This window comes from Hirundo rustica, chromosome 5, assembly GCF_015227805.2.
Source record: "Hirundo rustica isolate bHirRus1 chromosome 5, bHirRus1.pri.v3, whole genome shotgun sequence".
NCBI lineage: Eukaryota > Metazoa > Chordata > Aves > Passeriformes > Hirundinidae > Hirundo > Hirundo rustica.
This window is the reverse complement of record NC_053454.1, coordinates 23,012,479-23,025,097: the sequence shown is the minus strand read 5'-3', so window position 1 is coordinate 23,025,097 and position 12,619 is coordinate 23,012,479. Positions and strand designations below refer to the sequence as shown.

Sequence of the window (12,619 nt, the reverse complement as noted above, 5' to 3'; positions counted from 1 at the left end):
ATGACACCAATTCAATTTACTTTCTAGTATTTATAAAATAAGAAGCTTGGTGGGAGGTTTTTTTGGTGGTGTTTTTGGGTTTTTTTTGGGGGGGGGTGGTTTTTTTGGTGTGGTTTTTGTTGTTGTTGTTGGTTTTCGGTGTGGTTTTTTGGTGGTTTTTTTTGGGGGGGGGTTGGTGTTTTATTTTTTTTTGTTTTTTATGGACATTGTTTGGGTTCCCCTTCTAAAAACTGGAAGGTTTAAAAAAAAAAAAAAAAAAAAAAAACACACAGGAAATGCCTTCCAGCAGATTTTTCCCAGTAAGTGTAGGAGCAGCAAAGGAGATGGTTAGGGAGCCTTTTGCATTCTTCCATTCCTGCACACAGCCAGCAAGGGAACAGGCCACTTCATTACTGAATGTCAAAATCTATACCCAGCTAAAGACAGTGCTTCTGGAAATACTGCAAGGATCAACACTTCTACTCTTTCCTTCTTCCACTCTGTGTTATTCCCACTGATTGTTCCAAGGTCTTGTTCGACAGTTTTAACAGAGCTCCTCCTTTTTCATATCAAGTTCTGTCAAAGTCCAAGACACTGACAAATAGGTCTCAATCCTAACTATCTTGCATATATTTGCTTTATGCAATATGTTCTGCTAGGATTTTTTTCCACTTTTGTGATTTTTATGTCTGGCCCAGGTCAGACAAGAGTCTTTTGAAGCTGCTGCAAAAACTAAGTATTCCTTTGAGTACAAAACAAAAACTTCATCTAACTACACACGCAGTTCATGAGTACAAAACTAGCACAAACTCATCTAAGTAGATGTTTATGAAGTAAACACAACCTGCAGGAAGACCAAAGCCCTGTTTGCTAGGAAGGACTCAAAAGCTCTTCTGCACATGCCAGGTCATGATGAGAAGTCAACCTGCAGTGGCAGTCACCTAGTGTTTGACAGGTGACAGAAGCTCTCAAGCCTATCATGCAGTTTGCTTTCAAGCCATAAAGCTGCTCTTGCTAGAGCCCTTCCACAGAGCTCCCAGAAATGGAGGGGCAAATCTGCTGGATGTACATGATTAAAGCAGTAATGTGGGAGGAGGAAAGCCACCAGCAAGTGTGTTCTGCACCACCAGGTCTGCTTGAAAGGAACTACTTTTGTAGTCACCTTCCTTTTGCTGTGTGCTTGGATTTTGGCAAAAAATGCAAGTGGCCTCAGTACTATGAAGAGTGCAGATATGCAGCATGAGAAAGTAGAAAAAAAAAAATAAACAACCAGCTGTTCTCCTTGTTTAGGAGGAGAAGACTGTTGCTTGGGGTTTATTTTGAGGTTTTTTTCAGAAAATAGTATCTGCAAAATGTCTTTCCACCTCTAGGGAGTTTAGAGACATTTGATCCTTTTATAGCTCCCCCCGTCCTTCTCCTATACAGCTCACAGCTCTCTAAAGCATGCTGAAGAAAGGGTTTCTCATGGCAAATTTGGCTTTGAGGGGAGACCTTCCAGGATGCAGAGCTCTTAGGCCACCTGTGCTGCCCCCAGTGCAGACTCCACACAGCCCAGCCGTGTTACTGTGACCTATGCCCAGCCTCCAAAGCAATGCTGCCGGCTGAAACAAAGATGAAACTAGTGGTGATGTTGGTGTTTCTGCAATTCCACACCTGACATTAATACTACTTAAGATTTTATTCCAACTCCACACTACAAATCATAGAGGTACTTGGAAAGAGGAAAGAGAATTCCAGCAGTCCTGGAGCCGCAACTTGCCCATACCATGCTTCCAGAGACTATTCAAAACTCTCAATTCTGACAGGCAGAATAACTGACAGCTAATTAATGCCATACTGGCATTTTTATAGTAGCAGAGCCTCTGTAAGAAAAAACTAAGGCAGCAACTTCTTAAAATCCAAGGATTATTTTAATGGAGTTGTTCTGCCTGTGAATTTAGCTCTATAAACATTCCCAAAATAATAATTCTACTATGTCAGCCACTTACCATAGATTACAGATCAATACACAGGTAAAAGTGAAAGACAAAAGACTGCACAACACCTCAGACCTAAAAACCCGAAAGCCCCGAACATAATATTTTCATATTCCCTCTGTATCAGCGGCTTCCCCAGATGAAATGCGTTAATGTTAATGCAACAGAGGAAAAGGTGCTTTGTTGTTTGGTTTTTTTAAGTGTAAACAAGGCAACAAGAAATAGAGGGCAAATTCATAGCTAAAACAAAACAAAAAAAAACCAAGAGACATTAAGAAAAAAAAAAGCATATTGAAAAACTAAATACAGGATTTACAGATACGTTTTGACGCTGTTAAATTTCTCACGCCGGTTCTTCACAGTCTATAGGAACCAGAACTGCAAACACGTGCTGCAACCATGTGACACAAGCAAGCCCCGTCTCAGTCAAGGGTGACTGCGCCGGGAAGAATGACGCTTAAAACCTTCAACCTTACAAACCTATACTTAACTTTTTCTACCTTTCTGTAATTTTCTCCCTTTGTATTTCAGCCTTTGGCTCTCAAATGACAATTAGAGACGGATTATCTGAAACTTCTACTCTTTTTGGAGTTCTTTTGCCTAAGTTCTATGGGAGTTATTCTTTTCACTGGTAAGGTTCTCCTGCAAGACTAAGACGCAGACTAAACTCTGTCAAGGCACTGTATAAAATAGCATTTAAGTGTCTCCTAACAGTCACACTGTCCTTAGTCTGTCAGTACAGGAGTTAAGAAAAATACTGGTAAACTTGCTTTTAAAGCCAGCTCCTCCAAAGCCTCAGTGACCTTAAGGTACTCGATCAGCAAAACTGCAAACCCTGTCCAAAGCACGGAGGAATACTATGCTAGGAAGGTCACAAACAACCACCACGTTTCAGCGGTGCTTGACTGTTAAAAACAAGCTCTGAGAGCACTTAGAATCTTTTGATTTCGTTTTGAACGGGGTGAATTTATCTCGCAAGCACTATTCCCCACGAGATGAAGTTCACGAGCACTCCGCGCTGCTCGCTGCGGGGCAGGCGGCCGAAGCCCTTCCACCGACTCGCTAGCCCCGAGCCTTCCTTCAGCGGCCACAGCTGCACAGGGCAGGAGCCGGCATTTCTGCAGAAGGCCGGGCATTTCGGTGACGGGCGAGGGGCCATGCCGCCGGCACCGCGGAGCTCAGCACAGCGGCGGGGAGCGCCGAAGCCCCGCGAAGGCCCCGGTGAGAGCAGGCCCGAGCGGCGGCAGAGGGGAGCCCGGCCGCTCCTCGCCAGCACAGACCCGCGCCCGGTAAAGCTGCGCCGCCCCCGCCCCGCCGCTTCCCCTCCCACCCGCGGGCAACTCCTCTGCACTGACGCCAGGGACGGGCCCCCCAGGCCCGCCGCCATACGGGACGCGTCGCGGGGGCCGCCCGCTTCCCGCCCCCGGGAGACCGCGGAGAACAGCTCCGCGCCCTATCGGGAGCGGGAGGAGGGCGAAGCTCCTCCCCGGCCCCGCCGCCAGACCCCGCCGCCCGTTACCTCGCTCGCTTAGCTCGGCTCGCTCGCTGCCGGCGGCGGGCGCGGGGCTGCGGCCGCGGGTAGGGGAGGCTCGGGCGGGGCGTGCGCCGCGGGGACACAGCGCCGTTCCCCGGCCGCCCGGGGAAGCGCAGGCCGGGAGGAGGCGCCGCGCCGCCCCTTCCCCTTCCCCTGCCCGCCCGAGCCCGCGGTCCCGCCCCGGCCGGCGGAGGGCTGAGGGCAGCTCCGCCTCTGCTAGCCGGCCGGGAAACCGGCGGCGGACGGAGGGCACAGCTGCGCGGTGAGAGCCGCGCCGCTGGGTGCGGTGCGGGGGCTTAGGTCAGGAACGGCGTGGAATCGCCGAAAGCTAGCACGGCGACATCTCTCAGCCGTGCAGTGTCAGGTTTCACACTTGTAACAAAAAGCATGAGTGTTTAGCTCCTGCTGCTGCTGCCGCCGAGTTTTACTAAACAATTTTTAACGTTGAGGAGAGATAGGTCCCTCAGTCTGGAATGATGCCGTGGGTCTGCAGGCTCACACTGAAGGGGAAATGGCATGTAAGCAGCATGAGAGTTTTTAAGAAAGCTGAGGAGTGCCTGGTGGGATCTGGGATCAGTGATTGCTGTTACACGCTGCAACAGAATAGAGAAGCAGCTGATTAGGAGGAGAGGGCTTCATTATCTACAACAAGCAATGGACTTGATGGAGATGGACAATGGAAGGTTATGGAAAGATGAAAGAAAACAGATGTGCTCTTGATGGACTGAGATGATGATAAGTAGCCCTAAATTAGAACTGCTGTGAAGTCACTATGAAAAGAACTAAGTGAACAACAGTTTTGAATTTATCAACACGTAGTTGGTACACAAGATGCAAAAGGGGTTTAGGGGCACAGCTATTAAAATAAAACTATTTTTAAAATGAACAAACAAAAACCTCAAACAAACAAAAAAGCCAAACAACACTCAAGATGAAAAGAATTTACTATGAGAACTTTCCTGTAGTTTTTATAGAAGTTAATTGATCTGAGAAATTTCACAGTCACCAAACGGGTTTTAAAATATAGTTGGAAAATTACATAGGAAGTTTACTCATCACTGATGTCTGAGAATAGGACTTCATTACATTGCCATAGGCATCCTTGACAGCTCTGTCTTTCTGCCTGTCCCAGCAAAGTAACAGGCAGGGTCTCCACGACTTCATGCTTGTATATCCAATTCTCAGGAGATGGATTGCTGTGCCCCATTGTCTTGAGATACCTCCCTGTCATCTGCATGCAACCACTTCCCATCGGGGCACAATGCCTCAGGAAGACATTTGCAGGAGGTGTCTCACTGTGATCTTCCTAGGGAACAGAGACGGACACTCCCATGAAAGGGGAGAAGCATTTTCCCTCCCGATGGGGTGTCAGGACCTACTTGGTAGGATGCTCGATGTTCTTTATAACGTGTCATCACGCTGAACTAATACACTAATCCATGTGTCAGGGAACTCTTATGTCTTATTGTATCATCATCTTAACTCCAGCAAATAGCCCACTATTTAGTCTCAAAAGTGCTGACTAACAAGCCTTTATCTTTTACAACAAACTTCAACAAGCTCCCAACTCCCATAACAAACTTCAGGTCTCGGAAGTGTTGGCTAACAAGTTTCACATTTTAATATGCTCCCAATCCTAACAACATTTCAGGTCCCCTAGTGGTCTGGATTGGGGATAAGAGAGGAGAAAGAGACAGACTTTATTTTATAATTTATCTGTAAAGATCTGTAGATATCTATCTATAGTTTATCCACTTTTATTCTTTTATAGTTTCTTTTATGGTGCACATGTGTTATGTAAAACAGATTTTTGCACTTTTTTGTTCATGCATGCAGTAATAAGCCCTTTAGAGCCCTCCAGGAAATGAGGTCTCTGGGGATCCTGGAGCCCCTTGTAGTGAGGTGCCCTGTAGTGGGGAGTCAACCCTTGTCTTGATGCAGGCACACCGAACATGAGTCTCAAGGCACATTTCATTTTCTCAAGAAAAGAAAGTTGGCTCCGTACAGCACTGCCCCACCTCCACAGGACCCTCTTTTACAGTCACAGTTTTCCCGTCACAGCAGTCAGAATGTTCGAGACAAACCATGCTTATGTGCTTATGCCTGGTCCTCCACAAGGGGAGTAAGGTTGTCTCCCAACCGGCAGATCCCTCACAGTGTGATTCATCCCATTCAAAGGAAGTGGCATCCCTGAGCCTCAGTTGCCCTTGGTTTTCCTTCAAAGAGGGAAACATGGAAGATGTGGCATTCAGAAGACTACTAAAGACTACTACGACTACTAAAGGTCTGCTTATTTAGCACCTAATCTTAGATGCTTCACAAGAAAGACCAAGAAGTCACAGCCAGCTTTGTGTCTCAATCACAGGTACTCCCACTTCTGGTTCCTTAATGGCCTGCTGGAGAGCCTTCTCCTGCCACCAGGACCCAACTGTTTCCATTATAGATGTAACTGTTAATTTTAATGCAAATAATGAATAAGCAAGTGCAAAAATAATATTTGGGTTTAGGGTGAACTATGTATGCATGGGTAGCTCAACACAGTTGTCCTGTGAAAACTGCAGAAGACTGCTTGGGGTAATTTGTCTAGAGCTTGTAGCGATCACATTCCCAAAGTGCTGGCTACTTGGTAGCACAGCAACAGAAAGGTGAATTACGTTTTTTGTAGGATTTCTCAATGTATATATTCCTCAATAAAACTAATGTAAGAAAATTTGAAATTTGTACTCAAAACATTTTAATATTTTAGGAAATAAATTGATTTAGGCATTGCTAGTTTGCCTGTGACTTTGCTATTTCAGTCCTTATCTTGTAGCTATATAGTGTGCAATATTTAAATAAACAAGGACAAACATTTATGCTTCTAGTACAATACATACAGCCTATACATAGTCATCCAGAGGATGTGCTCGTAAACTTCAAAAAAGCTGTCTCTTGCCATGACTCACAAAAGCAAAATTAATAACTATTCAATACACTGCCATTGTATGTGTCAAAAAATCTGGAGGAAAATTTGCCTTGATCAGAATTCGTGTGTGCGTGTGGTGTCAAGTGACAGTTTCATGCATGTACCAGGAACTGTTTCCTTAATTCATGTCTTCAGTGTCTAGACAAGTATCAGAAACAAAATAATTTTTCTTTAAGGATGTGATGCTGGTAATGTGTTAATCATACGTTTGGAAAAATAGGTCATGTAAATTCCAATGTAATGACTGTGTCTTTATATTTTTCAGGTTGCCAAAAAACGAGGAAGAGAGAGGTTTTCAGTATGCTCTAGTCTGATAGCCTCCATGAAACTGCACTGCTAGAGGGGTGTTGCTGCTGGCACTTAATGCATGAAACTATGTTGTTCTTTGCCAGTTGTACGTATTACAGTATGTGACACCATGAAAATACCAGACTAATTTGGGCACTGGCAGATTTCTCACTACCACAGTTAACACTGTAAATAGGAGGGATTTTTGATTAGAAAATTATAATCGCTGTAAGAGAGGCTCTTTCAAGTATTTGTGTCATTTTTTTTTTTTAATTTTCACATGAGTTTTTCAAACACTGTAATCACCTATTATATATGCTGTTGGTTTGAGTTGTGGGTTTGGTTTTTTTTGTTTTGTTTTGTTTTTTTTTTCCATTCCTTTGCCTCTCCTTATGTCTACGCTTGGCTCGTTTTTACTTGGAGTGGCTTGAACATACAGCATGTAATCTGTGCTGTTTGGCTAAAGTGTTTAGTCTGGTTTTCACTGAATACTTTAACAAGAGATTTTCCATTTTAGTTTCTTCGGTGCTGCCTTCTTAAAGGAAAAATACTTTAGTATATTTTTGCTTTTGTTATAAATCACATTAAAGTAGTAATATTACCAGAGTGGAGCCATAGAACAAAGAAATGTCAGTCCCTTATAATACTCTTGATTATATACAGCCCACGTCTACTCAGCAAATTGTGATTTCCTTTCTTCTACATTCAAAATGGTTTTTTATTTAAAAAAAAAAAAAAAAAAAAAGAGGTTTTGATTTGCAAGAACAATTTCTAGCTAAACCTTTGGCTTGAAGAGCGTACCGGTGAGGCAAGAAAAGACATGTTTAACTTTGCCAGTATTAAAGACTTGTTATTACTTACAGTAACATGTTGAATATACAATAATAAATACAGTAGGAAAAGGCCTGAGGAATAAGTGTGCATTAAAAATTAATACCTGCTGCAGTAAATCTGAAATAAGTTATCTTTCCAGGAACTTAAGGTATAGTTCTTATCATTATTCAGAATGTTACTTTGGACCATTAATATACGTAATCAAAGGCCCAAACTATCATAGGTTTTTCCTTCCTTCAGAAAGGAGAGATGAAAATAGCCCTCATCAAGTTCCTGCAGAAACAATCTTCATAAAAGTTGATCCAATCCCTCCATGCTGTAATCCTCTTCCTAAGGAGCCTTCCACATTCCACTGCCAGCTTTAGGTTTCATTTAACATTGCAGAAACTAAAGAGTGTTCGCTATCCCTGCCTATTTTTTTTAAATCAATTTCCCTTAATGTTGATTTAAGAGGTTAAACTTGTCTCCTTGGAATGTCTCTGTCTCCTGTTAGTATGACTTTGTCCATGATCTTAGACTTTGTGTTCCTACAAAAGATAACTCTTCCCCTCTACCAGAATGTGATTTGCGAAGTAGAAATTTAATTCCTTAAGGAAAAAAAAAGAGGGAGAAGTTTTATAAACAGAAATGTGTGCAGAGTAACTCACATATTTGTCTCTTCTCCTCCACCCATCTCCAGATTTAAGTCAAATGCATAGTGAATGTTGGTGGTTTATCTCCATCAAAAAACTCCATATTCTGGCTTCTATACTTGCAGGATATTGATCTTCTGTTCCCTATAGTGATCGATTGCATAGTTAATTGAAGAAACAGGTTGGTATCACTGCAGTAATGTTACTTATTTTACACATTCATTTTTTAATTCCAAATAGTGCAGATTTATTATATCTATATTAAAATAATACCTTAATTCCCTCTGTACAGGGTTTTATTTCAGCATTATTTTAAACTGGAAAAAAATATTTAGAAGCAGCAGAAAGCTAGATCATTAAGACACTTTTTGCCCCACTGAAGACAATAGCAAAAATTCTGCTGATATCAATAGGATTGCATTTTTAAGTAAACAGGTCACACCTATACCAGCATTACCACTAATGAATACTAAAGAAGTCACTTTGCAAATCAGTACTTTGGTTCACCTATCCATCAGTAAACTATCAAAGGAGTTTATAATGTTACAACTGAAGGTTAATAGTTGCAAATTTTCAAATTCTTGTTTAAACGCATTCTAAAGCAGCATATTACTAGTCTTCATTTAAAGTACCTGTACTTTAATGAGGTACTCCAGATATATTGCAGAACAGAAATAAAATTTGCTCATTATACCTGCTATGCTAAACATCTCCGGAATATATGAACTATAAAGATGCTTGGGTTTTAGGAAAGGAGTTGCAGAGAGATAATGACAATAAAAGCTATTATCCAAGAACTGAAGAATTATACTTAATTGTATTTTCTCTACAGGCATAGAATGAGGTCATGCTTATAAAGCTTACAGAATCCTCACTGCTACAATGATCTTCTGAATTTGGAATAAGTTCACACTTCAGATTTGATTTGTGGTGAATCTGATTCTTGTACTGCTCTGCTGTTTTTATCAATCTGATATGTCAAATGCAATAGATACCAAGAATCCACCCTAATCTGTTTAAACTGCAGAAGTGGAGAACAAACAATCCTTAATATGCCACTTTGGAATATGATAAAAAGCAATAAGCTGACTTTCATTGCAGCTGTCATGCTTTTATCTGTTGAATATCACTTTCTTTATTTTTAAAACTGCATAGATCCTATCCTATGGTAAATTTTATATCAGATATCTTAGACATCTGCATATTTAAGTCGCTTAAATCAAGGTAAGCAGTAAAATTGCATTCCTGTATTATTTTTTTAAAAAGCAGATTTCATGTATATCACTGCAGGAATAAGACTTAACAGGAAAAAGAATTAATAATGGTTGACACTTCTGCAACTTCTGCCATTCCCAAAATGATTTGTTAAAAAAAACCCAAAACAACAAAAACACGGGGGATTCACTTAATGCATCTACATTAAATAAAATGCAACTGCTGTTTAACTATGCCATGCAATAACACAGAGCAGGTAAATGGCAGTTACTATCCATCTGAAATTGTAGGAATTTTGTCAGAAGGGTGCTGTTATCTAAACTGGAATTTGACCAGGATGTGAAAGTTTACTTACTGTTCTTTACAAAACAGGTATTGTCTGCTGATGAAGATAGAGGACGTTTCCACGGAACAGTATTATTAATGGTCTCCATTCATTCGTAAAGCCAGAGTCGTAAGAACAAAAGTGCCCCAGGACAGAAAATCTCCAGGTTTCCAATCTGTACATTATCTGCCCTCAGGCAGTTGTTAAGAGGACAGGCACAGTTGCAGAAGAAATGTCACTGATTTAAATTAAGACAGAACTAACATAATTCAAGAATTTGCAGTGACACTTCAGCATTTTATATTCTTGGGCAGCTGAGCTTCTCCTCGAATATATTACAAAGAGCCAAATCCCTAGCATAAGTGATAGCAACTGAATCCAAAAATTCCAAGTTGGACTTTTTCTTCACTAAGGAAAAACCAGAGCAGAGGCAAAAGGAAAAAAAGTTTGTTTCATTTAGTTAGAACAATATCTTATTATATGTATTAGATGGTTAAAATAATCTTATGCTCCTACCTGTTTACCTTCATCAAGACAGCATGTAATAACTACAAACTACTTTGCTCAGCTTAGGATTTTATCACTCTAAGGTACTCTACATCTCCTAAAACAAATGTTTTCCTTAGAGCAAAAGAGATGCATTTCCTCAAATATATTAATTCCCAAGTTTACTTAATGTGGCCACATCATACTGAGATGCAGAAATAAACACTTGGAAACAAACCATTTACAACAGCAGTTTGAAAGAAAAGGGAGACAAAAAGCTATCAGTTATTTTCTTTCAACCATTTAATACTACAAGTAAAATTTAGTTTTTATATATTTGTATTTTATGGGGTTTGTGATATTAAGTTATCGGTCCATTTCACCTTGCTAAATTCTGGGAAAAAAATCATTAAAACTCTTCAGTGATTCTAAATAAAAAAACAGTACTTCCATTCTACTGGAATTTTTGAGATGTGATGTTTGCTCTGATTCAGCAATTTTAAATGTTAAAATATTGGACCTTGTTGCAGGATAGAATTCCCAAGTAGATCTAATATTAAGTACAAGCCTGAATCTTAGGCAAGTTTCAATCATTTATTAATGTTACTCTAATGAAAAAATGCTTTTACCTGTCAAGACAGACTGTACTCCATTGCCCATGCAATTAATTTATCAGAAGTTAATTGCTAGCCAATCACAAGTGATTTATGAACCTGTTTTCCTCACAGTGATTGACTTTCAATTAATATTAGATTAAAACAATACAAAAATCTATTTTATTTCTTTCCCAAAAGAGTTTCTTAGAGGCCTTATTCTCAAGTACAGATATGTACAATACATGTCATATTGAGACATGAATATTTTACAAAACTTTTGATACCACAACTCAATGGCTTAAAAATTCTACAATATATAAATATCTTGCAGGTATCCTTCTTAGTGTCAATTTTCCTCACCTACCATTTGTTACACAAAAGCTGCTAGTTACAGCAACCCTTGTGCTTGACATCTGTGACAAACACCTGTGGATTACTCCAACTGCTTGTAAAAATACATTAGGGAACTTGTTATCATCTAAAGCCACTAGCACTCATTTATTAATTAGATTTCAGTAACTAGTTTCTGAACTTGAATAACTTGTATGCCAGATGTGTTATGCTGAAACAAGAAGCCAATGAGATGGGGGAAGGGAGCAGTGAGTGATGTGCATTTAAAAACAGCTGCGTAGACTGCCATTTTAAAAGAAAATTCTCTGTTTATTATGTGCTTCTTTATAACTGTCACGTGATAGAATCTAAGTATTTAGATAGGAAATGAACAGATAGCTATTTGGTTGTTGCTGAATGGGGAAGACCTTCTTTTGCTTTCCTGTAAATTCTGACCTCTTTGGGGTTTTTTTTCAGTCCCTTTAAAATCCACCTATCATTTCTATTTTTTAACATTTCATACCCTCTCCCACTGGAAATGGGGCCACATTCTTTCCCAGTGAATAACACCAGCAACAAAAGAAACTCAAATTTAGAAAGCCACAGGCAGCTAAGCAACATAAAAGGACAGTCATTCCTTCTAACAGGACAGTCTACAGTTTCCAATTTATTTAAGGACTAGGCAAAATTAGTTAGCTTGTACCTGTCAAATTCATGACAATTCCAAGTTCAAAGAATGAGGGAATCATATCTTAAGACAAGCTCCACTCCACCCTGCTCTAGCTCATGACATTCAGATTGGTATCTGCAACCTGATACACACAATTCAGGATGGAGCAGAGGTGGTGTCATTTGGATCTGGGCCCATCTGTAATAGACAACTTATTAAAAACCCAGACAAACAAAGAAACCAACCCCAAACAAAAGCATGAAAACATATTTAAGCTTTTTTTCAAATAGATGATCAAACTGAACTCTTTCAACCACTTTATTCCTCTGATTACATTCCCCAAAACCTGGAAGAACAAACACACTAACTTAAAAGAACATTGAAATGGGGGTAGTTCATATTTTCTGTATAGTTCTTCAATTTCTGTGTTGGTACTTCTGTACAGTGGTGATGGTTAGGAGACAAAAATGTGTACCTTAAAACTCAAGTGAGAATTTTATCTTTTTCTCAGTTTTTATTACGACCTTGCCTAATTTCCATGTACAAAAATGAAAAGAAATATACTACACAGCAGAAGAGTAGAAAAGGAAAAGGTTACATATTCAAATTGCCAATTTCCCCCTCATCCACTGTGCTGGATTTGGGTAGGGTAGAGTTAATTTTCTTTATAGTGGCTGGTATGGGGCTGTGTTTTGGAGCTGTGTGTGCTGAAAGCAGGGTTGATAATACAACAGAAATGTTTTTGTTATTGCTGAGCAGCCCTTGCACAGTGTCAGGATATCTTCTGCA

The 12,619-nt window shown here is 40.3% G+C and overlaps 1 protein-coding gene across 13 annotated transcripts in view; it reads right to left on the bottom strand.

The window, feature by feature from the left end:
* N4BP2 (NEDD4 binding protein 2) overlaps positions 1 to 12,619 on the bottom strand; it is a 54,641-nt gene that overhangs the window by 32,537 nt on the left and 9,485 nt on the right. For 5 of the 13 annotated variants that reach the window (XM_040064164.2, XM_040064166.2, XM_058420500.1 and 2 more), the window contains exons 3-4: positions 9,779 to 9,934; positions 8,224 to 8,352 (exon numbers count right to left, since the gene is read on the bottom strand). The exons of 2 other annotated variants lie outside the window; for them this stretch is intronic. The gene's annotated coding sequence lies outside the window, so the exon portion shown is untranslated. Of the gene's footprint in view, positions 1 to 3,474; positions 3,547 to 8,223; positions 8,353 to 9,778; positions 10,157 to 11,863; positions 12,029 to 12,619 lie in introns of those variants that run through there. 6 more of the 13 variants (XM_040064169.2, XM_040064167.1, XM_040064168.1 and 3 more) reach the window with 5 other exon arrangements.